We start from the raw sequence: 26,509 nt of genomic DNA, 5'->3' as shown, positions 1-26,509 counted from the left end.
TCTATGAAAATGAAAAACAAACAGAAAAATGTTTATCTTATTCTTTGCTTTCTGGTATGCAATTACAAATTCATAGAAGGAGTATTGTATTTGATTTTCTCGGAGTTCATGTCATCAGAGGTCTAATTTGCTTTTGACACTTACCCTTTCAAAGGTTTGGTCTCTTATTCATTGGATACTTTTTCCCTTAACCTATGGAAAAATAATAATATAGACTCAGAACTTCTTAGAAAAAAAGATAATTGTTTTGGAAAGTATTAGTAGAACCTTGACCAAAACATTATGTACAAATTATAGGAATCAATCAACATAGAAATGTCATTTAAGAGTTCCCATCTATGCATATAGACAAAAAACATTGTTGATTTTCCATTTAATTGAAAGCATTATTATATTTAAAAAACCAATGTAATATGGCAGAGAATAAAGAGAAGGAAAAAAATAACAGATCAAACTATAAAAATACAAGAGTACCTCAGTAGTTCACTGTGAGTTGAATAGTTTCTTTATATTTCTCTTCGATGTATTTTTGTATAAAACAAATATTATCCTTAGAATAGAGCATTCCCTCCTTGGGAGTGAGGTTTTAGTTGTTATATTTTTGCATTACATTTACACAAAAGCAGAATGAATAGAGTGAAATCAATGCATACGAGGCATAGGAAATGAATGGTAGAGAATAGAATGCTGAAAATTGAAAATCAGTTGGTTTCGTGAGATTTTCCCATTGAAATGAGAACATCTTTGTAGGAGGGGGATTGCACATGTATTGTTCACCTAATTAATACATTCTTTCCTCCTTTTTGCAAATAAATGCACACGTCCACAATTACCAAGAATTGCAGTGTGCCTATTCATCATTATATGCTGTTTCAGATCACCATAGTTTATATACACATGCACACATATTTTTCATAGTGTATATTTTGAAATAGTATTTTTCTGCCTTGCTTATTCTGTGGAGCTCATAGGAAATGCTTGGTCATGATAAAGCTAAAGTATGATTAACTGTAAAACAATTACTTTAAATCACCAATGAAGCGATTTTTTCTGGGCAGCTGTACTTAGCTTTGAGGAGGACACAGTGAATAAGACAGTTCACAAAGTATCTTGAGATCAGTACATATTTCATTTCAAACTTATTTGCTCTCTGCATCTCTAGTATAGCACAGTGGTTAGTTATGTTCACAGTGATGATCCTAAGCTATAGCAAGATCTCTGGTCATCTGAGGAAGATCCCATTTTATTTATAAACTTATACTTACAACTGTAGGAAATTGTCCTAATATTTAGTATTTTGGAAAAATACTAAACCACAACACTATAAGCATGATTTGCATTGTAATGTATGGGCACATACTGATAGTAAAACTCTATGAAAGACCATCATAATATCCCATTCCCTGAACTATCTTGTTAATTACTCTACTTCAGAAAACATGTTCACAATCTTTCAGCCTGTTATATATGCATGAATATATTTTTATGTATCTGATAACATTCAAAAAACTGCACTGAGCATTATAGGGGTATATGTGGTCATAGAATTAGCCCCTGTCTACTCCTGAATGAATCTACTTGGAGATATAATTCAGGTTTTAATTGCATCGATTACCTAAATAGACGGTAAGAAGTGTAAATGGCTTGAGACAAGTATAGATAAAGACCAGGGATCACAAGTAGAGAGGTCATAGAAGGATGAATAGGTTTTGGCCCCTGAGAATAGGAAAGTTTATAATGAATGAAAGTGATTGAAATTCAAAGTCTCTTAATAAATATGAAATGTATCTTATTAACAAAAGAACAGAACTGAACTGAGTATTACACTTTTCTCTGACTCTCAAATTTTTAAAAATTTCAGTTCAAAACTAAATATGTTTTATAAATTAATTGCTTTTTTTCCTGCAAGAAAGTACATGAATAGTCTTTCCTCAGGGGTTTTCCATGACAATATTAGATTTTTTACCATAGCAAAATTATAAAACTTGAAATATAGTAGAGCTTTATATTCAGAGAGAGAGAGACAAATAGAAACACATTTAATAATGTCATAGTGTTCCACTAAATCAATTCACAAATAGGAATTTCTGGTGTCCTTGGAACTGTTCTATCCTTTCAAGAAAATAAATAAGGATAGAGATTTGCCTGGATGCTCATGTCCAAAAGACAGGTTAGCTACATTGCACACTTTTGCAACCTTTTGCCTTGATACCATCTGAGATACTTGCACATTCCCAGAAGCTCAGTTTTGAAAGGAGCCTGAGGCGTCCATCAGGTCATGTTTAGGTACTTGGAATGACCAAGACTATAGTTGTGAGCATGTGACATTCCTGAATATTGGAGTTCGCATCCAGATATCCTAGTTTATGAGAGGGCCCTCTGAAGTAAGGGACACCAGTTCCAATGCAATTGGCCATAGTTTTGACAACCTGGAGGAGACCATGCACAGAATCTTGTGGCATATCAAGGTGATGTGTTCAGCCTTTTATGCCCTGACTTGGTTCCTAGTGCTTTGGAGTATTTATTTAGTATTTAAAAAGAGTTCCCTATTTTTAATCTCAATAGAAGGTGTGCTTTCTTAATTTATTTTTATTTAATTACAGTTGGTATACAATCTTATATTGGTTATATTAGTTTCAGATGTACCACATACAATTTTAAAGTTTTTATACCTTACAATGTGATCAACACACTAATTCTAGAATTCTAGAATTAGAATTAGAAGGCATGTTTTACGATATTCTTTTTCAATGATTTTTCACCATGGATGACCTGAAGGGCTTTGCAGTTGGGGCTCTCTATATAATAGAATACAAATATAAAATATTGTATTTGCTCTTCCTACATAGAATTGATTTCCTCAACCATGAGCCTTGAAGGCAACCCTAAAGACCCAAGAGACTCATTTTATCTTGCCAACAATGGGCAAGAAGTTTGGACCGAGTCAAGACTATGCTATGTAGTTTCCCAAAGCTGCACAATCTGAAGGCAAATCTGACACTGCACATGAAAAAAGTAGGCTACATGGATAAATTGTTGGGTGGTGGAAGTGGGATAGGTACTTTACAGTGATAGACTATAGTCTCACTATATATACATATAGACTATATGTAGTAGACTATATAGTCTATACACATAGACTATATACATATAGGCTATATATATAGAGAGAGAGACTATATATAGGATATATATATATATATATATACACACACACACACACACATATATAGCCTTCTTCAAGTTAATATAGCTGTTGTCTTATGCTACTTTTTATGTACTAGGGAAATTGGTTTCAAATACCTAATTTTGTAATTTAGAAAGTGTTGAGAGGGTGGCCCTGGCCAGGTAGCACAGTTGGTTAGAGCGTCCTTCAATATGCCAAGGTTGTGGGTTGGATCTCTGGTCAGGGAATATACAAGAATCAACCAATCAATGCATCAATAAATAGAAAAACAAATCAATGTTTCCCCCCCTGCCCTCTCTTCTCTCTTAAATAAATAAATAAATAAAGTTTATTTAAAAAACAAAGTGTTCTAAGGCTAAAGTTGTGTTGTCAGTGAACATGGTGTTTCACTCTCTTTTCTTTTTTTGTATCTTATTATTTTTTGTTATCAGCAATCAAAGGTGATTAGAAAATTCCAATACTGTTGACAATAAAAAATATGAAAGAATTACCAGAGCAACCCTTGGTTACTGCATTCTTATTTGGACAGTATCTTCGATTTAGAAATGCATTGTAACTGTCAAGTGGTTATGGGTCAAGTTCATTAGTGTTTTGATAATGAAGTATAAGCAAAATACCATGAAATACATAAAATCACTGATTTAAATTTTAGCATTAGCATATTGCTGACTACAGTAATGCTCTAATAATTAGATATCATTTAGGGAGCTCTCCATTTTATTTGGCTATATTTGTGACTTTGTAAACTATTGTTTAAGTCACTTTATTTTTTTGTTGTTGTTTCTTGTTGCATCATCTACCATTAATCTTATTCCATTTTTAACTCAGCATCTCTCTCCACTTATTTAACTTCAACTCCTTTTAAGTATCAGGGACTCTGTTCATATGGTGTCAGATGAAAGCTAGTGGGCATATTCCCAATTCTTTTTTGAGATTTTTGCTAAAGATATAAATTAATCTCATTTCCTGGGTAGACAGCGGTAGAATACCATTCTATGTGCCAATCCTGAGCTTGTTACTCTCAGTGAGTGAATCTTCTCAACATGTGAAAAACTTACATTCGAAGTCCAATAAAGCCCCCAAAGCAGTTATAACACGATAGTCTCTAATATGTTAGAAATTAAAGACTCACCCCTTGTTTAGCCTACGTAATTCAGGAAGAGAAGCGTGGAAACAATGTGATATGAACCAGCAGTTGGACGAAAACATATTTCAGTGTCCTCTGTTTTCACCTTCAGGCCCTGATAAGCCTCACAAATATGGGGATATGACAATGCATTTTGGGGTATTATGTGTGGAAAATTAAAATGGAATAAACGACTAAGTCATTCACTTACCACTCATTGAGTTTATCACACAGCATGCCTCCTTACTGGGCTCTGCTGATATGTGCATGTGGGTATATACATATTATGTGCATGTAAGAGTATGTGTAAAGTTTCCAAATTTACTAGATATCCAGTGAATGCTAATCAATAGCAAACATTAATAATTCAATAAATGTTTGCCATATCGAATAGAATGAATTGTATTGTTACTGCCTTAATATCCAACTTTGAGAATGGGAGCTTACTATTTGTTTCTTACCTAATCTCTGCCTCTTACTTACTTGATAGATGCTTGCAGTAAGTCAGAGATTTCATTGGTATTCTGCTGTGACACTGTTAATCTTATTTTGATTGAAACAGGGTTTTGGACAGGAAAATTGATGTGTGTTTACAGTAAGACTGTTGCAAAAAAGTGGTAAAAAGGCTTCATATTTGGTGAGCCTGCAGCAAGAATGATGACCATCCTTAAAGCTCTGATTTAGAAAAATACTCTGCGTATTGTGTTCTTTTAGAACATTATGGATTACTAATCTAGGTATTTAAGTACTTTTAATATCTGTGTTTTGATTGACATACTGCTTGTCATTTTCAATGACTTTCTTGCCTAAACAACACATAATAGAGTTTCACAATGGACAAAGCATTTATTTTTCTTCTTGGTTGTTGCCTTTTTTTAATTGAATGTATTGGGCTGACATTGGTTATAAAGTTACGTAGATTTCAGAGGTACAATTCTATAACGCATCATCTGTATATTGTATTGTGTATTTACCACCCCAAGTCAAGTCTCCTTCTGTTACTGTTTACCCCCTTTACCCTCTTCTACCTGCCCCCACCCCTCCTTCTGCTCTGGTAATCACCATACTGTTGTCTGTCTATAGCTTTTTTTCTCAATTCCTTCACCTTTTCAATACAGAAGTCTTATAGACAGTTTTATGTCACATAGTAATATCATCAGACTCTTGAAGATAAATACATAGTATAGTTATTACATAAGTCAATTTTAGGGCAGTTTTGTCAAATATACAATATAAGGAGAAAAAATGAAAATACCTTGTGAAACAATATTATGCTTAATTTAAAATATACATTATATTTTAAATAGGTTTAAAGTTTAGGTTTAAAGAGTTTTTCACCTAATGATGAAATTAGAACTGCAATTGAATTTATAGAGTTTCCATACCTATTGAACTATAACAAAAGCAGTATATCAAAATATTCTCTAAACTTTTTTGCCCAGCCTGTATTTTGTTTAGAGTGAATATTTAGAATACCTTTTTCCTTTTTACTTCTGGCTTAAAATATCTTTTAATTCAGTAGTTAGTGTTAATTAATATTTAGGACAGTGCATTACATGGAATAAGTTGGTCTCTATCTCATACAGTGTCAGTCTTGTTATTTGGATTTACAACAGTCTTATTTATTAGAACTTGAATTCCAGTTGGTCTGAATTCTGCTATGTTTTTTCACCCAGGAAATATTCCCCTCCCTGTATGAGATTAGGAATTTACCACAGTAAGCAGATGGGATAAAAAAATGTTTCTGGCCCTGGCTGGTGTGGCTCAGGGGATTGAGCGCGGGCTTGCGAACCACACGATCGCGGTTCGATTCCCAGTCAGGGCACATGCCTGGGTTGCAGGCCGGTTCCCAGCAGGGGACGCACAAGAGGCAACCATACATTGATGTTTCTCTCCTCTCCTTCCCTTCCTCTCTACACAATAAACCAATAAAATATAAAAAAATTGTTTCCTAATCATTCATTGTTCAATATTAGGGCTGTGAGCTTCTGAAGGAAAACATCATGGGAGGTGTGTATTTTTTCAATTCTGTTCCCTGAAAGGGGGGGATATGTCTTTCTTGAAGAGAGATAGCTGGCAGGTATGATATGTGGGATGATATGTTACTTTTCACTTAGGGAGAGATATTGTAATAAGACAATGTTTAGTTATAAATAGCAGTTATGATTTAAGTAAAGACCTGTTTCCTGTAAGGCAAAAACATTATAGTGATAAATGATCACTAGTTGTTCAGATATAGCAACCTTACATTGTACATATCCCCACTGTGCCACATTATTAGAAATAAACTACTTCAGACATGAATTAATTAGTCAAATTGTTAAAATGAATAATTATTCCATATAGATTTTTCTGACTGTAATACAACTACAGTTAACTTCTTGATCATAATTAAAATCCCTGTAGATTAAATAGGCTTTAGAGGTGGAGGATTTGAAGGAAGCTGGAGCATAGGACACGTTGAATATCAATTGTTTTGCTAATGTTGTGAACTGAACTGATATCCTGGGAGAAATTCTTTCATAGAACCAAGCGAAAAACATTTTTCCTCAGGGTTAAATTATAGCCAGGGAGAATGATAATATACACACACTTACATTTTGTTTTTTGTCTTTTTCCAATGTTTTTATTTAATTATTTTTCAAGCAGAGTTTTCTGTCTATTATTCCCATCCCATCCCAAACCCGTGCTCCCACCTCCCTCCCATTTCCACCCTTCTCAGTTGTTGTCCATGTATCCTTTATATAGGTTCCTCTCAATCCCTCCCCTATTTCACCTGAAATTCCCTCCCCTCTCCCCTCTGGTCACTGTCACCCTGTTCTCTATTTCAGTGTCTTTGTTTATATTTTGCTTGCTTGTTTGTTTTGTTGTTTAGCTTCCTGTTAAAGGTGAGATCATATGGTATTTGTCCTTCAACACCTGGCTTATTTCACTCAGCAAAATGCTTTCCAGTTCCATCCATGATGTTGCAAAAGGTAGGAGCTCCTTCTTTCTTTCTGCAGCATAAAATTCCATTGTGTATATGTACCATAGTTTTTTGATCCATTCATTTACTGATGGGCACCTAGGTTGCTTCCAACTCTTCGCTATTGTAAATTGTGCTGCTATGACCATTGGGATGCATATGTTCTTTGGGATTGGTGTTTTAGGGTTCTTAGGATACAATCCTAGCAGTGGAATTGCTGGGTCAAAAGGCAAGTCCAATTTTAGTTTTCTGAGAAAATTCCATACTGTTTTCCATAATGGTTGTACCAGTCTGCAATCCCACCAACAGTGGACCAGAGTCCCCTTTTCCCCACACCCTCTCCAACATTTGTTGTTTATTGCTTTGTTTATGATAGCCATTCTCACCGGTGTAAAGTGGTATCTCATTGTAGTTTTAATTTGCATCTCTCTGATAGCTAGCGATATTGAGCATCTTTTCATGTGTCTCTGGATCCTCTGTATGTCCTCCTTGCAGAAGTGTCTGTTCAAGTCCTTTCCCCATTTTTTAATTGGGTTAGTTGTCTTCTTAGAGTGAAGTCGTGTGAGTTCTTTGTATATTTTGGAGATTAAACCTTTGTCTGAGGTATCATTGGCAAATATGTTTTCCCATACAGTTGGTTGTCTTTTTATTTTAATGCTGTTTTCTTTAGCTGCGCAGAAGCTTTTTATTTTGATGAGATCCCATTTGTTTATTCTTTCCTTTATAGTCCTTGCTCTAGGGGACATATCAGTAAAAATGTTGCTGCGTGAAATATCTGAGATTTTCCTGCCAATGTTCTCCTCTAGGACTTTAATGGTGTCATGGCTTATATTTAAGTCTTTTATCCACCTTGAATTTATTTTGGTGTATGATGTAAGTTGGTGCTCGAGTTTCTTTTTTTTGCATGTAGCTGTCCAGTTCTCCAAACACCATTTGTTGAAGAGGCTATCTTCACCCCATTTTATGTTACTGCCCCCTTTGTCGAATATTAATTGGCTGTAGAGATTCGTATTTCTTTCTGGGCTCTCTGTTCTATTCCATTGGTCTATGTGCCTATTTTTATGCCAGTTCCAGGCTGTTTTGATTACAGTAGCCTTGTAATATAGTTTGATGTCAGGTATTCTGATCCCTCCTACTTTGTTCTTCTTTCTTAACATTGCAGCTGCTATTCAGGGTCTTTTATGGTTCCATATGAATTTTTGAAGTGTTTGTTCTATGTCTGTGAAATATGCCATTGGTACTTTAATAGGTATTGCAATAAATCTGTAAATTGCTTTAGGTAGTATGGACATTTTGATGATGTTAATTCTGCCAATCCACAAATACGGTATTTATTTCCATTTGTTGGGGTCTTCCTTGATTTATTTCTTCAGTGTTGTGTAGTTTTGTGCATACAGGTCTTTTACCTCCTTCGTTAGGTTTATTCCCAGATATTTTATTTTTGTTTTTGCTATATCGAATGGGATTTTTTTCTTGATTTCTGCTTCTGCTGATTCATTGTTTGTATACAAAAATGCCTTTGATTTCTGGATATTGACTTTGTATCCCACTGTTTTGCCAAATTCATTTATTAGTTCGAGCAGTTTCTTTGTAGAGTCTATAGGATTTTCCATGTACACTATCATGTCATCTGCAAACAATGACAGTTTTGTTTCCTCCTTTCCAATTTGATTGCCTTTAATTTCCTTCTCTTGCATAATCGCTGAGGCTAAAACTTCCAATACTATATTAAATAGAAATGGTGAAAGTGGACAACCTTGTCTTGTTCCTGATCTTAGTGGAAAAGCTTTTAGTTTTTGCCCATTGAGTATGATGTTGGCTGTAGGGCTTTCATATATGGCCTTTATCATATTGAGGAATGCTCCCTCTATTCCCACTTTGCTGAATACCTTTACCATAAATGGGTGTTGAACCTTATCAAAAGTTTTTTCCGCATCTATTGATATGACCATGTGGTTTTTGTCTTTGCCTTTGCTTATGTGGTGTATTACATTTACTGATTTGCGGATATTGAACCATCCTTGCATCACTGGGATGAATCCCACTTGGTCGCGGTGTATGATCTTTTTGATGTATTGTTGGATGTGATTTGCCAATATTTTGTTGAGGATTTTAGCATCTATGTTCATCAGCGATATTGGCCTGAAGTTTTCTTTCTTTGTTGTGTCTCATTTCTGGTTTTGGAATTAGGATGATGCTAGCTTCATAAAAAGAGTTTGGGAGTTTCCCATCATTTGGGGCTTTTTTGAATAGCCTGTGAAGAATAGGGGTTAGCTCTTCCTTAAAAGCTTTGTAGAATTCTCCTGTGAAACCATCTGGTCTGGGGCTTTTGTGTGATGGGAGTTTTTTGATTACTGCATCAATTTCATTTGCTGTTATTGGTCTGTTCTGGCTTTCTACTTGTTCTTCCTTGAGTTTTGGAAAATTATATTTTTCTAGAAATTTGTCCATTTCACCTAGGTTTTCAAATTTATTGGCATACAGTTCTTCATAGTAATTTCTTACAATCCCTTTTATTTCTGTGGTATCAGCTGTAATCTCTCCTCTTTCATTTCTGATTGTGTTTATTTGTGTCCTCTCTCTTCTTTTCTTAATGAGCCTACTTAAAGGCTTGTCTATTTTGCTTATCTTTTCAAAAAACCAACTCTTGGATTCATTGATCCTTAGAATTGTGCTTTTAGTCTCTATGTCATTTAATTCTGCTCTGATCTTGATTATTTCCTTCCTTGTACTTGCTCTGGGCTGTCTTTGTTGTTCTTCCTCGAGTTCTTGCAGGCATCGGGTTAGGTTGTTTGTTTGAAATGTTTATATTTTCTTTAAGTAAGCCTGTATTGCTATGAACTTCCCTCTCAGGACTGCCTTGGCTGTTTCCCATAAGTTTTGGGTTGTTGTGAGTTCATTTTCATTTGTTTCCAGAAACTTCTTGATTTCTTCCCTAATTTCAATCTTCACCCATTCATTGTTTAATAGCATACCATTCAGGCTCCATGATTTTGGGTGTTTGGGTTTTTTTCCTGTGGGGTTGGTTTCTAATTTCAGTCCCTTGTGGTCAGAGAAAATGCTTGGTATGATTTCAATTTTCTTGAATTTGTTGAGGCTCGTTTGTGTCCTATCATGTGATGTATCTTTGAAAATGCTCCATGTGCATTTGAAAAGAATGTGTATTTAGCATCTTTGGGATGAAGGGCTCTATATATATCAGTGAGGTCCATTTCTTCTATGGTGTTGTTTAGTGCAGCTATATCTTTGTTGATATTTTGTTTGGAAGATCTGTCCGTTTTTGACAGTGGGGCGTTTAAATCCCCTACTAGAATTGTGTTGCTGTCAATATCTTTCTTGAAGTCTTCTAGGATTTTTCTTATATATTTGGGTGCTCCTATGTTGGGTGCACATATATCTACGATGTTAATGTCTTCTTGGTGGATTCTTCCCTTGAGTATTATGAAGTGACCTTCTGGGTCTCTCTTTATGCCTCTTTTTTTGAAGTCTATTTTGTCTGATATGAGAATTGCTACCCCGGCTTTTTTTTTCTTGACCATTTGCTTGGAAAATTTGTTTCCAGCCTTTCACTTTTATTCTGTGATGGTCTTTTGTTGTGAGGTGGGTCTCCTGTAGGCAGCATATGTGTGGGTCATGCTTTCTTATCCATTCATCTGTTCTATGTCTTTTGATTGAAGCATTTAATCCATTTACATTTAAGGTTATTATTGATAGGTACTTATTCAGTGCCATTTTTGTACCACAGTTCCTCTCTGTCTCCCTCTTTTCCTTCCTTTCCTTAAAGCAGTCCTTTTAGTATTTCTTGTAGAGCTGGTTTGGTCGAGGCATATTCTTTTAGACTTCTTTTGTCTTGGAAGCTTTTTATTTGGCCTTCTATCTTGATTGAGAGCCTTGCTGGGTTAAGTAGCCTTGGTTGTAGGCCTCTGGTTCTCATTACTTGAAATATTTCTTGCCATTCTATTCTTGCTTGGAGTGTTTCTATTGAGAAGTCAGTAGCTAACCTTATTGGGGCTCCCTTGTATGTTACTTCCTTTTTCTCCCTTGCTGCCTTTAAGATTCTCTCTTTGTCTTGGAATTTTGCCATTTTAATGATGATGTGTCTTGAAGTGGGCCTCTTTGGGTTCCTCTTGAATGGGACTCTGTGTGATTCCTGGATTCCTGTAACTTTTTCTCTCATCAAATTAGGAAAATTTTCCTTCATTACTCTCAAATGGGTTTTCCATCCCTTGTTGTTCTCCTTCTCCTTCTGGTATTCCTATTATTTGGATATTATTACGTTTCATATTATCTTGCATTTCTCTTAGTCCCTCTTCATTCTTTTTGAGCTTTTTTTCCCTTTCTTGCTCTTTCTGGGAGATTCTTTCTACTGTGTCCTCCAACTCGCTGATCCGCTTTTCTGCCCCATCAATCCTGCTTTTCATTCCTTCTATTTTGTTCTTTAGTTCCAAAATTGTATTCTTCATTTCCTCTTGGCCTTTGCTGACAGTTTCTATTTCCTTTTTCATGTTGATATAATTTGCGGAGAGCTCATTATTGCTCCCCTCTAGTTTCTGGTAGCTCATTGTGAGCTCTTTGAATTTCCTGATAACTAGTGATTTGAATTAAATATCTGATAGCTGACTTGCCTCTCTTTCATCTGTCATTATTTCTGAGACTTCCACCTTTTCTTTCATTTGGGCATTGTTTCTTTTTCTTCCCATTGCTTATGAGACTCTTCTTGTTAGCTTCAGCTTCTTAAATTGATCTGTTCTGATTGCCTAGGCTTATGGTGTAAACTTCTGTGGTAGAATTCCTGTGAAATTCAGTGGTGCAATCTCCTGCAGGTATCTTGATGTTCTCTGCTTCCACCTACTCCTTTCTTTGTGTGTGTGTGATCAGCTGGAGGGGGAGGCATAATGGTTGATGACAACAGGAGAGTACTTTATGATATTTACAGTCATAGACAGTAGAGAAGAGATAGATGATCTTTAGGCTCTACATAGTGTTAACTGTAATCTTCAACCCGATTTGCCACTTTTAAGAAAGTATAGACCAAAGATAAGTCTCTGGTTGGGGAGGGAAGGCTTGTGAGTTGTATCTATAAAGCAGTGAGGTTGCGGGTGGTCAGATTTTGAGGTAAGGTGAGATTAAAGAATAGTAAATAGACATAGCGTGTGAGTAAGTAGTGTTAATCACTACAGTAATAGAATTCAGGAACCTTTAAAGTGGGCTAAGACCCGAGAGATGTGCTGTGAAGTATTTACAGTGGTATAGAAAGCAACAAACAAACAAACAAACACACAAAAAAAGGTCAAGAGAAGTAAGGAAAAAGCAATAAGTTTGGGGTGAAAGGAAGAAGGACTAAAACAGGAAAAAAGAAAGGAGAGGAACAGAGTACTGAAAGATACAGCAACAATAAAATTAAAAAAATATATGATTACTGAAAAAAAGTTTTTAAAAAAAAGTAAAAAAAAAAAAGAAAGAAAGAAAACCTCCTTTCTTGTTGGTTTGAAACTGTCCAATCCGGTTTTTCTGGTTTCGGCAGGACCCTTCTGTGGGCTGGGTTGTAGGTCCAGGCACACACCCACCCACCAACTAGGCTACGAGACTTGGGTGTAGGCGCCTGCCCACCTGACGACAGGCTGCCTGGATCGCACGGGATCTGGTACTGGTCCTTCCCAGTCCTGTGGCTGGGTGAGAAGCAAGTCAAGCTGCCTTCGCAGGAGAACACCTCAGTCCACTTTCCAGTAAAAACTTCTTCAGAAAGCGTGCCTCTCAGCCAAGCCCAATCCCCAACCTGTCTGGTTAGGACAATGCTCCTCTCAAATTTCCTGGGCTGGCAGGCTGGTGGGCTGGCGACCACAGAGATCGCAACTTAACATGGCCCCCTGTCCTTGCCACCCTCCCTGAACACCTAGGCAGACAGGTCTCTGCCACCTAGTCCCGCCTAGATGGTGAGGGAGGGAGTCAGCTCTTCCAAGGACCCCACAGCCGGCCCAATGCTCCACTGGGTGCTGGGCTCCCTATGATTCCTCCGTGGCACTGGCCGCAGATGGAAGCCTCTACACCCCTAATGCAGCGGCAGCGGTGGTTCTGAGGCATTTTGGGCTGGCCAAAGGCAGCCGGCCCTGCCGCTGCCACTTTTGTCTTTACTCATAGGTGCTGGGCTCCCGATGGGTCCTCTGTGACAGACGCCCTGATGTGCTGGGTTCCCCATGAGTCCTCTGTGACAGACGCCCTGATGCTGGCCATAGACAGAAGCCTCTGGGCCCTGGAAGTTGCAGCAGCAGCAGCTCCGAGGTCTTTACACCCCGGCCAATGGCTGCTGATCCCACTGCTGCTGCTTTTGACTTTACTCTGGGGTGCCTGGCTCCCCAGGGCAGCCGGCCCTGCTGCTGCAGCTTTTGTCTATACTCACAGGTGCCAGGGTCCCAATGAGTCCTCCGTGGCAGACGCCCCTGTCGCTGGGCTCAGGCAGAAGCCTCTGGGCCCCGAATGCTGAGGCAGCCAAGGCTCCAAGGTCTTTACTCGCCGGCCAATGGCTGCTGCCGGCCTGGCTGCCTCCATCCTTACTCGCATCCCTGAGATCCCAACAACCTGTAGCTGTCTGGTTCGTCACTATCTCTGGTCTCTTATTTTCATAAATGCTGGGGAATTGTTGGTTGGGGAATTGATTGCGCTGTTCCTCAGTAGATCTGCCAGGATTTTCTCCGAGGGGTATGAGAACTGGAGTTGCTCTGTCCTACTCCGCCGCCATTTTCCTCTCACATTTTGTTCTACATTACTATTTACTCCCATTTCCAGGAAGTAAAAACTACTCAGTCTTATAAGAATGATTTACATTACATTTATATAACCAAAATATATGACAAAAGTATGTGAAAATTTAAGAATGTGCAAGGAGCCATGCTCTTTATTCTGGGAAAATAAACCCATTATTATTGCTTTTTGTATATTCCAGCTAATGTTCAGAAACAAGCTATAATGGCAGTAAACTTTAAGATCAGCTAATGGTCAATGTTTGATATATGTCAAAGCACAGTTTATACTAAATCACCTATCTCTATATACCATGAAAAACAGTAGGTATCTGAAAAAATACAATGTTTATTTCACATATTCTTATAGTTTTTCTGCTTAGAACATTATTCTGTGTCGAACACATTCTCAAGTTGTTTTTATGTGTTTTTTACAGCAACACGTACTAAAATTTGAATGATGCAGAGAAAGATTAGCATGACCCCTCTACAAGGCATGCACATTTATGAGAAAGTTTTCTAATTTATCCTACTCTTCTTTAAAGATGAGATCAAACACCACCTCCTTTGATCTCCTGGGCCTGCATATTTCTCTCTTTGGTGCCCCATATGCATTGTTTATGTCAGTATTTTAGTCATTAGTAGTATACATTTATAGCTTTCTCAGTAGGTTGTGAGCTCTGGCCATGTATAAGGCATCTTTCTATTCCCCACAGTACTGACCATAGTGCCTGTACATAGCGGGCCTTGAAAACCTCCATATGGAGTTGAATTTCTATGGGCCATTGCTGAATATTAGCTGCAGGATACACTCACAAAAATACACAGGTTTTTAATTTATGAACAGTGGTGGAGGGAATGGCCTGAGGGACTTGGGGGTGCTGGGTGGAGGGGGCAAAGGGAGAAAATAAGAACAACTCTAGTACCATAATCAATAAAATAGAATTAAAGACACATAAATAAATAAGGGAAGATCATTGACATTTTTCAGTTGTGGTAAGCTTTTGGAATTTTTGTGGGTGTCAAAATGGCAAAGGAATGGGTGACAAATTTTAGGAAAAGAGGACAGGGGATTGTGCATGAAAGCAGAAAGCTTTGAAGCATCACTTTTTATAGCCAGTGGCTGTTTGCGATTGTAAAACAAATCTATTGAACAATAAGATAGAGACTTGTGAAAAATACTGTGGCAATTGTCGAACTATGTTGGAGATAGCTTACCCCAGCATGAGGATTGCTTCTTTCTTTTTGTTCCATGTGGTGCCTTAGAAACATACCATTGTCCTTTTGGGAACACTGAAGTGCCCTCTCTTTTCAGCATGTATGGAAGGTTCCAGGTATCTTGTAACAGCTTGTAGTTCTAAGGGAAAATGTGTCTTTGCATGTGTTTGCTTGTAACACAGTGCTATTAAAAATTGTATTTCCCCCCCAAAAAGTAATCTTTAGGAAAAAATGCAGCCTGGAAAAGTTAAGGGCATGTTTTTTTTCTATTTTTTTTAAATTGTAGTTTAAGTACAGTCGTCTCTATTTTCTAGCCACCTCTTTTTCCCAATCAACCCATTCTGAAACTCCCACCCTCAAATCTACCCCCCTTTGGCTTTGTCCATGGGTCCTTTATACACAACCTTGACGACCCTTCCCCTTTTTTCCCCATTATGCCGCTCCCCACTCCCCTCTGGTTACTGTTCATTTGTTCTTTATTTCCATGCTTCTGGTTATATTTTCCTCACTTGTTTGTCTTGTTGATTAGGATCCACTTATAGGTAAGATCATATAGTATTTGCCTTTTACCTCTGGGCACCTCATTTATGCCACATCTAAAGCTTTCTAAGGGTTCTAAATGAGCCATTGAAGACTTCAATATTTTTGCTTCTCTCTCTCTTTCTGTGTATATGTATTATGCGTGTGCATATATATATGTATATGTGCATATGTCTTATGTGTATATACACATAGGCATTTTTCCCTTATTCAAATATGTCATAAGAAACAAATGTTTGCCTTCTATCATGTCAAAGAGAACACTTTCCACTTATGTGTTTTGTCTGGCTATGCTGAAGCTCTGCCATGATTCTGTATTTTTATTTTAACTTTGAAACTTGCCATGAGTGTAGGAACAGCTTTTGAATTGCACTAAGATAAAGCAAAATGTTCATCTCTGTGAAACTAGTTTATCTGAGTAGAATCCATCAAATTATTGTCACAGTTTTCTAAGTGTTCTTAGAGCTCTGTGGCTGTGCAAACTCAGGGCCATATGGAGATGACTTCCTCCAAGGTACCAGTGGGTATGGTTTCATGGGCTGCACGGGCCTGTTGGCACTGTTGGTAGTTCAGCACCCTGGGAAAGGCATTGCTTTCAAACATGAGTAATTGATGAATTGTATGTAATATGCAAATGTGAAGGCATAAATCTCCTGAATGACAGCTTAATTTATGTGAGCTTTTAAGAATGTGGGATTAGATTTTAATTAAACATCTTCAAAGGCACTCTGACTTACTCAGTTTTTTTGGCTGCTATCTTTAGATAGAAGTGGGGGGCCAGTGTAAATAATTGTTTTGCACATTTTATCCACATTTTTCTACTAAGTTATTGTTTCATAAAAAGTCAACACATCTAAAGAAGAAAATACTTTATTTTTAATTGTAAAAACACTATATAGTTGCAGTATGTCATATATAATGAGTAGATATAGGAAAAGATGTGGTTTGAAAGATAATGTCTTACACTTCAAACATGATTTTGAAACACATTTCAGATTCTACCATGTATTTTAATAGATGCACATGCCATTTCTTAGTATAGATTGTTGGAATATTAATACTGTGTATGCCTTTCCACATATTATTACCTTACAAATAGCAAAAATAAATAGTTGATGGACATAGAGCTCTTTACTCACTTTTGCTCTTAAATATGTAGTGTATGTAGATGTAGCTGTGTGAGTTTGAGTTACATTTACTGGGGTGATATTGGTTAAAAAATTATATAGGTTTTGAGTATACAAGTCTGTGATATATCATCTTCATATTGCACTGTTCAAATCTCCTCCCATCACCATATATTTGACCCCTGTCACCCTTTACTACCAACCTTCCTCTGTATAGTTTTAACTTCTGTTTGATAATAGTATGTTGATCCTTATGTACTGTGCAGATTAGAACTAAAAAGAGGGTAATAAAATCTTTGAAATTCATGAGCACTTTTTCCATTTATCTAACTATTGGACCTCATCAAAAATTAAAAGGATATAAATTTTATAGAACCACTTAAAGTGTGCTATAAATGTTGTTAGTTCTCTTAAAATATACTGAACTTATTTATAGTTTATAATAAATCACATTGCCTATAAGTAATAAATATTTTGAAAATCTTGATCAGTTATGGATTATGCATAGTTTTACCTGCTTTTCTTACATATTTGTTTTCTTGTAGTTTTCATTGAAATGCTTATTCTTTGCATACTGAAAGATGGCTGCCTATACCTCTTCACTTGAATATGCTTTTCCTCTAATGCATCATTGTAGTGGCTAATTACACAAACTCTGCAATGGTACTTCATAGGTTCTAAATCCCAACTCTACCCCTACTTGTTGCTTGACCTTGGGCAGATCACTTAACTATCTATGCCTACGTTTCAGAATTTCTGCCATAATGAGGTGACTTAAAGTGAAAATAGAAGTGTCCCTAGCATTTGATACACCCTATGCAATTTACTGTGAGTATTTATTTCCACTGACTCTTCCCCTGAACTGGCTCTTCTCCAGTTTTCTTCTATCACAACTGTCAATCATTTGTTTAATCATTCCTCACTTCTTTTGTTTGCACCAGGCTTCCTGCTATGAAACTCATAGTCCACTCATTTGCTTTCTGTTGTGTAACTTAAAAATCACTCCAAGTGCTGGCTGGTGTGGCTCAGTGGATTGACCACTAGACTTCGAACCAAAGGGTCACAGGTTCGATTCCCAGTCAGGGCACATGTCTGGGATGCAGGCCAAGTCTCCAGTAGAGGGTGTGTGAGGAGCAAGTACGCATTCATGTTTCTCTTCCCCTCTTTCTCCTTCCCTTTCCTACTCTCTAAAAATAAATAAATAAAAACCTTAAAAAAAAACTTGTTGAAAAAATCACTCCCAGTGTGAAGTCCTAATCTGCTTTGTCTGATGTGCCTTTACCTAAATTTGGTGACTCATGGAGGTACAGATATTTCCGACATCAAGTGAGATGACTGCACACAATTCCCTTCTTTAGCTCCCTCCTTCTTCAGTTCTGTTTTGGTTGAGTTCGTTTCTCTTATCTGAGGAGGTACTCTTCTGCTTATTAGAAAGTAAGGAAAGAAAAGCCATTTCTGTTACACTAGGTTAAGAAATGAATGTATAAGTTGTAGTGGATTTTGAGTCAGACACCAGACTACAGTCTGGATCTGCTGACAGACTTTCAGCAAGTTAACCTCTCTGAGGCTTACTTTTTTATTTTAACACAGAGATAATAGTATCTGCCTCATGAAATTCTTTAGAGAATTAAATGAAGTTGATGTGAACTGTAGAGCAATGTTCAACACACAGTACATGCTAATTTGCCAATATTTTTCTTACTTTTTATCACCCAATGACAGTCACAAACTCATAATAATGGGCAATGCAATGGACTCAAAGCCCTTCCTTAAATGAGCTCCGAGACTGAATAGTTTGTCCAGGAGCTAGCAGCATGGGACTAATTTTCTCATTTATTCTCTGCAGGGCTCAGAATGTGTAGATACATAATTTTAACACATACTATTATTTGTTTAAAGCCCATAAAAAGGACTGAGATCAGGATGCATCTGTCTGGGGCTTTTTAAATTAGAACTCAGAAATTAGCAAAGCCTAAACACTAAAGGCTTTACTAGCTTTCTTTTTTTAAAATAATTTTTTTATTTAATTCTTGTTCAAGTACAGTTTTCTGTCTTATATTCCCAACCCTGCCCGCCCCCCGCCCCATGCTCCCCGCCTCCCTCCCATTTCCGCCCCCCCCACCCTTAGTTATTGTCCATGTGTCCTTTATACTTGTTCATGTGAGTCCTTCCCCTTTTCCCCTGTGATTCTCTCCCCTCTCCCCTCTGGACCCCGTCAGCCTGTTCCATATTTGAGTGTCATTGGTCATATTTTGCTTGCTTGTTTGCTTTGTTTAGATTCCTGTTAACAGTGAGATCATATGGTATTTGTCTTTCACCGCCTGGCTTATTTCACTCAGCATAATGCTTTCCAGTTCCATCCATAATGTTGCAAAGGGTAGTAGTTCCTTCTTCCTTTCTGCACCATAGAATTCCATTGTGTAAATGTACCATAGTTTTTTGATCCAGTCATTGACCAATGGGCATCTAGGTTGCTTCCAACTCTTGGCTATCGTAAATTGTGCTGCTATGAACATCGGGGTGCATAGGTTCTTTTGGACTGGTGTTTCAGGGTTCTTGGGATATACTCCTAAGAGTGGAATTGCTGGGTCAAAAGGCACGTTCATTTTTAGTTTTCTTAGAAAATTCCATACTGTTTTCCGTAGTGGTTGTACCAGTCTGCAATCCCACCAACAGTGAACTAGGGTTCCTTTTTCCCCACAACCTCTCCAGCACTTGTTGTTTGTTGCTTTGTTTATGATAGGCATCCTGACTGGTGTAAAGTGGTACCTCATTGTGGTTTTAATTTGCATCTCTCTGATAGCTAGCAATATTGAGCATCTTTTCATGTGTCTCTGGATCCTCTGTATGTCCTCCTTGAAGAAATGTCTGTTCAAGTCCTCTGCTCATTTTTTAATCGGGTTGCTTGTCTTCTTTGAGTGGAGTCGAGTGAGTTCTTTGTATATTTTGGAGATTAAAGCTTTGTCTGAGGTATCATTGGCAAATATGTTTTCCCAAGCTGTTGCTTCTCTTTGTATCTTGATACTATTTTCCTTAGTCATGCAGAAGCTTTTAATTTTGATGAGATCCCATTTGTTTATTCTTCCCTTTATATCCCTTGCTCTAGGGGACATATCAATAAAAATATTGCTGCGTGGAATATCTGAGATTTTCTTGCCAATGCTCTCCTCTAGGGCTTTAATGGTTTCACAGCTTATATTTAAGTCTTTTATCCAACTTGAATTTATTTTGGTGTATGGTGTAAGTTGGTGCTCAAGTTTCATTTTTTTTTGCATGTAGGCTTTACCAGCTTTCTTAGAACACAAACTCTAGTCCACTATGGGCTCACTGGAAAGGGAATCACTTCAGTTGTAATTTTTCTGGCTATAGCCTTTGAACTCCAGCGCTAGCTTATTGTATATACTTTTCTGTTTGATTTTGTGAACTTGGTCTGACTTTTTCTTTTAAAAAATTTTAATTAAACCATTTTTATTTTATCTCATTTTTTAAAAATTTGTATAGTGTTTTTTTATTACCATTTGGTACCCTCATCCCATTTCCCCCAGCAATCACCACACTGTTGTCCATGTCCATGAGTCCTTTTTCCTTTTTGCTCAATCCCTCTGCCCCCAACATCCCCCTACTACCTGTCATCTGCTCTCCATCTATGAGTCTGTCCCAATTTTCCTTGTTAGTTCTGTTTGTTCATTAGATTCCACATATTAATCAAATCTTAGAAGGCCCCACTTAGCAACAGAGATTCTGAGAAAGAAGAACAAGTTGGAGGAATCATGCTACCTTGTTTCAAACTATACTACAAGGCCATAGTAATCAAAATAGCATGGTATGACATGAAAACAGATATATGAATCAATGGAACGGAATAGAGAGCTCAGAAATGAGCCTATGCCTTTATAGTTAATTAATATTTGACTTTTTCTATAATCTAACTCAACCCACATTTGTGACGAAGTATTATGTGAGGAATTGTAGTGGGTTCAGAGATGAAATTGGTAAGCCCCACACAGGGGCCTAATGTAGTGTGGACCTAATGTAGTGGGAGATCTTGTGGACCACTTTGTATGAGTAGACTCTCACTAAATATCTATTTAATTTGATTTCTTAATTCTTAGAGAATAGGCTCCTTCATAGAGCATACATGTAACACTGTTTATTTGTATTCAGTTTCAAGTTAACCCTTTTTATATAAATTAACAGACCTAGGTTGTAAAATACTCAATGAGAGTTTAAGTTTAACAGTTTTTCTCCTGCACATAAATACATTTTAGTGAAAAAATACTTTTGAAAAACAATAAAATGTTCAATACTAAATGATCTCTTCACTATAATAATTTTTAGTAACCACACACAAATTTAAAAAATAAACTATCTTTGTTAGTAAAAGAGCAAATAATCTTTCTGCTTGGAGTAAAAGTTGTACAATATTTTTAAATTGTAATCTCTACTTAGGAAGTACAAATAACAGTTTAGAGACAAGCAGGCACAATTTTGAATTTTGTTACTAGCTGTGTGACATTAGGCTAATTGCCTAATCTGCATGAGCCCCAGACCACTATTTATATATTGAGAATAATAATACTACTTGCAGAGATTTTGTAAAAATTACACATGTTATTTGTATATACATCTTACCTATCTCTCCATCCATCTCTCTGTCATCTATCACACTTTATAGATCACACTTTATATCTCAGTGTTTTCATTTACTTTTGCTTGTACACAATCAACTTCAACTCAGATAATTATAGACATGCATCATTTTCAATAGTCCAGACTGGAAAAACCATGCAAACAAGAAATGTTGAAATGGATCATGACCCTTATGGAAAGAGCCGTGGCTTGAAATCAGTGAACATTGCTTGCAGTACTGGTTTCTCTGCAGCTAGCTGTGTGATCATAAATAGGCAAGCCATTCCACCTCCTTGGGCTTTCATTTCCCTATGTGTACAATGAAGAATTTGTACTAACTGTACTGTAAGGTTCCTCACACCTTTAATTTTCCAGGATTGTTTAGGTTCTTTCACTCTGGAGAGAGCCTACCATAGTGACTCGGCGTGTTGGACCTAGATCTGCATTGCCTGGGCTCTAATGCCAGTCACCCACCATCATAGCTGGATGACTTTGGGAAATGATTTGTGTCCCTTGAGCTACAGCTTTGTGCTCTTTAAAATGAGCCTGCAAATAACAGGGCATACTTCCTAATGTTATTAAAGCTATTAAATGAGTCAACATGTATAAAGGGCTTACAAGCATTCCTAGTACATAGTAAGTCTTCAGTACAGATTACGTATTATCCTCATCCAGAGCCACAGCGGGCAGAATGTATGTCTTATATTTCCTATTGTCCCTCATTCAGATCACCTCACATTAGGCTTTGCCTGTGGTAGATGCTCATAAATACTTAACTGATGATGCAGATTTTAATTCTTCCCAGAGTAACCACATAAAAAATCCATACTTCTCATTTTTAAGTTTATTAGGACTGTGGATACATATTTATGGAAGAATGCAGTCTGAATCATGATGAGGAAATAATGGTATTGGACAATATGGATGATAAAGATTATAGATGACCCTACATTCTGAAGTTATACCTGTTTCCACTGTCACATGTTTGACTGATTCTGCACCCCTCCCCCAATAATGTATCCTTATACATTATCTTCCTAGATGGAATTCTTCTGTCAATGAAACTTGAAAGTCTTTAAAAATATATTCTTTATAAATAATTAGGATGTCTACTTACTTTGGTTTACATGAGACCTAAGTCAAATAGATTAGAAAATCACTAGAAAATAAACTCCTTGGACAAGATGATGAAAATGTTGTGTATTCTCTTCCATCTTCAATGTTTAAATGGCTGCACAAAAACTCACCAATTTTGACACCTTTTTTTAAAAAAATGCATGCTGATATGACAGCTGTCACAATACAATAGAACAAAATTGTTTTGAGTGCAGTTAAAGACAACTAAGTGCTACTAGAGCCGTCATACAGAAAAAAATGAATGAAAATTTTGGCCAGCCCAATAATTATTAAAAGCCTCCCAGGCAATTCTGATGTGTTGTTAAGATTGAGAATCACCAGGATACTCTTTTCTATGATCAAAATCGTCTCCCTTTTCCATTTTCTTCAGGATGAACTGCTCTCCCAGTGAGACATTTGTGGATGTTTTAGGTAGAGAGTTGTAAACCCATCTTCTGTAGACATAAGACGGTCTTATCAATGTATGCCTTTGTGGACTTATGAGTGTAATTATATGTGGCCGGATTTGGAGGATTGGAGTTGATGACCATTAACCTACATGGCAACATAAAATACATAAAAAGCAGCCTAGATATCAGAAATAAAGTCTAAGCAAATTGAGTTTCTTAGTGTGTAGTATGCACTCAGTAGATAGAAATTGTTAGAATTCCACAAGAAAATAAAACCTATAGCCTCAGATGTGAAAAGTTCAGTCAGTCAGTCTGTCATATTGCCTGCGAGTGGACACAATGCCTTTTAAGCTAGGTGTTTCAATTGCATGGTATAATGTTGTACAGGGCAACCTCCCCTTAACAGGATGACAGAATTTCTCGTTACTCGTTTAGGCAATTGGTTGAAATGCAGTTGCCACATCAGAATGTCAAATCTGAACAGAAAGGGAAGTTTTGAAATACAAGGATCCCTAATTTTTCTTTTTTTAAATACATTTAAGCATTTTTTATTTTATTTTAAAGATTTTATTTATTTATTTATCTTTAGAGGGGAAGGAGAGGGAGAGAACCATCAATGTATGGTTGCCTTTCGTGCGTCCCCTGCTGGGAGTTGCCTGCAGGGAACCAGCCTGCAACCCAGGCATGTGCCCTGATTGGGAATTGAACTGTGATCCTCTGGTTCACAGGCCAGTGCTCAATCCACTGAGCTACACCAGCCAGGGCCCCCTAATTTTTCTTTATAAAACAGTCTGTATGCCCATTGATGTTACTACAAGTGGCCATAATCAATATTCAAATAATAATATAAAAATGTAAAGTAAATTTATTCAAGAAAATGTTCACTTCCATGTTGAAAAAGATACAAACCTTTATTTTGGCAGCAAACATTTCCAAAGGAAGCAAGTGTTTTAGTCCCTGTGGCCAAAATCAATGTTTTCTTTAAAATCAAACATTTTCAAAATGTTTCCACCCTTTATTTTCACACAGAAAGTCTCTCTCCTTCCCACCCATCATCCTATGGAACTGTTTTGAAACTGGATTTGGACCATGAAAACAGGGAACACATTTTGAGAACATCATCTTTTTAAGTGTTAAAAGGATGATTTCAAACTTTAAGAAAGATTAAGCAAAAATGACCATCAGTATCATGAAGTTGAAAGATATTGGAAGTGATAGGAGCATGTTCTGGCTTAGACTCTGGGGCTTACTTGTTGGGGCACTTTTAACTGATTCCTTCACCTCTCTTAGTTTTCAGTTTATTGTTCAGCAAGGTAAAGGACTTTTACCAAGTGCCATATAATCTACATGTTGCATTTCAATAAAATTCATTCCCTACATGTGTCTCTCAACATCAAGTATCCTCTATATTTTTAAATGAAAATGACCCATGCAATATTTTTTAATCTTCTACTGGAAAAATCTCTTATCTTTATGTTTTATTTAAAGAACTAAAACCTAATACATGGATGAAACAAAAACTGTATTCTGAAATCTGAATTAAGTATTGCCAGTTATGTATACTCTATTCCTAATGGCTATGGATAGATAAATTTTTTGTGTGTGCTATGACACAATTGTCTCTAAACCCAATTTAAATGACTTGCCTCTTTGCCTCAATTTCCAAGACTGGACAAGTAAAAATTCCTGTATTTTTTTTTGAGTTAAGTTTGATAAAGAAGAAAAAAAGGGAGAATGTAAGCCCTAAGTGAACCATGAGTAATATTTGTGGTTCAAAACTTTAGGCTGCTTATGGAGTTTTAAAGCACTTAAACAATACAGACAAGAAGTTTAAGAGAAGCAAAATATGATATTCATTATGTACTATCCTACAGTGAAAGCAAAATGTTAGACCAATTGAACAAACTATATTGACCCAACAGTTGTAAGAGTCTCAATGACATCCTACCACCATTAGGAGCTGTCACATTATTAAGCATTATTATTAAAGAGTATTAGAGACTGTTTTCTTTCTCCCATGGGTGCTTGTGTGCATGTGTATGTATCTTGACTACAACCCTGGAAGGTAGATATTAATAATTCCAATTTGAAGATTATGATTCTATGATGTATATAAGTTAAATGACTTGTCTAATATCCAATGACCTGCCTAGGTGTTCTGGCAATAGCTTCAAAACGGTCTATCAGATGTTAAAAAAATTTCAAACGTCCGTGTTTCTGTGTCACACAGCTTCAACAAATAATAGCCTTTAGAATAGTAACGCAATAGGTAGGTGAAGGGCATGAGCCGGACAGTTTCATCAGTTCCTAGAAAACCTTTCACTTGGGCTTTGGAATGAGACTGCGATAGAAGCAATCTTGATTGCCCTGACAAATGACATGTCCAAAGCAAGGCCCCAAAGTCAAACTCAGGTCATAATTCTTGAAGGTCTATTTCATGCCTTTTGACTTAGAAGGCCGTGAGGTTCTCTGGGCCCATTACTATGGCCTAAATGGAGAGAGTGCTGGCCCCACTCTATTCTGACCATGGCTGTTGATCTCTGCCTGCCTTGGAATGGCAGGGAAACCCACATGTCTGAGTGTGAAAAATGATATAAGAAAGTTACAGGAAGACAGCATTGTGACATTTTGCATACATGGAGCAAGCCTTTAGCAAATGAAGAAAGGTACCAGGGAGTGGAACTTTTAAGATATGTTTGTTATTGTGGATTGCTCTTGATTTCTAATTGCTTGTAAATCAAGACTTTTCCTTTCTGTGTCAACTTTAAAAAAATGTTGTTTAAGTACAGTTGTTTCCATTTTTCTATGACCACTTTCCCCTTTTCCACCTACTCTCACCTCCCACCCTCAATCCTACCTCCTGTTAGTTTTGTCCATGGGTCCTTTATACTTGTTCCTTGGTGACCCTTTAAAATTGAGTCCCTGCTAAAAGTTCAACATCTTTTTTTAGTACCAATCATGTATATAAATACATGTAAAGATGCAGGTATCCTCAAGGAAATTGAAATATAGTTAGGAATACAATGCATTAATTAAATTTGAAATCGAAGAGTTACTTGAGAATATCAGAATACTGTATAAGAAATGTCACAATGTAGATTGGTGGATGAACAAATAGAGTGTTGTAACTTCAGAGCTGTAATTGGGTACCTAACTTGTAACCTTTGCATCTTTCAATCAACATACCTACTCTCATATTTTGTGTGCTGTATACCACTATACATATTTCTTGTCTACCTTTGGGTCACTAAGTGATACCTTTATGTCTCTTGATTTCTTGTTGTCTTTTTCAGAGACTCTTATTTTGTTTTATTTCAGTGAAATAAGATTTTAAAAACAAGAGCATCATTTGATGCTTGATATTTGCAGATATGTGTATACGTATACTCTAGGCCTGTCTTGTCCAATAGAAATATAATGTGTGCCACAAATGTGATTGCCTTGTGTAATTAAA

General features: G+C 36.8%; 1 protein-coding gene and 1 non-coding gene across 3 annotated transcripts in view; both read left to right on the top strand.

Annotated features, from left to right (window-relative positions):
• Positions 1-26,509, top strand: part of DACH2 (dachshund family transcription factor 2) — a 469,220-nt gene that overhangs the window by 178,386 nt on the left and 264,325 nt on the right. The window lies entirely within an intron of this gene.
• Positions 14,442-14,543, top strand: LOC118997978 (U6 spliceosomal RNA). The gene has a single exon (XR_005068782.1). It is a non-coding gene; the product is annotated as a U6 spliceosomal RNA (small nuclear RNA).

This window comes from Sturnira hondurensis, unplaced genomic scaffold (assembly GCF_014824575.4).
Source record: "Sturnira hondurensis isolate 20B ecotype Veracruz unplaced genomic scaffold, ASM1482457v3 Scaffold0013541, whole genome shotgun sequence".
Lineage (NCBI taxonomy): Eukaryota > Metazoa > Chordata > Mammalia > Chiroptera > Phyllostomidae > Sturnira > Sturnira hondurensis.
Note: the sequence above shows the minus strand (reverse complement) of the source record. Positions and strands in the feature narration are given on the sequence as shown.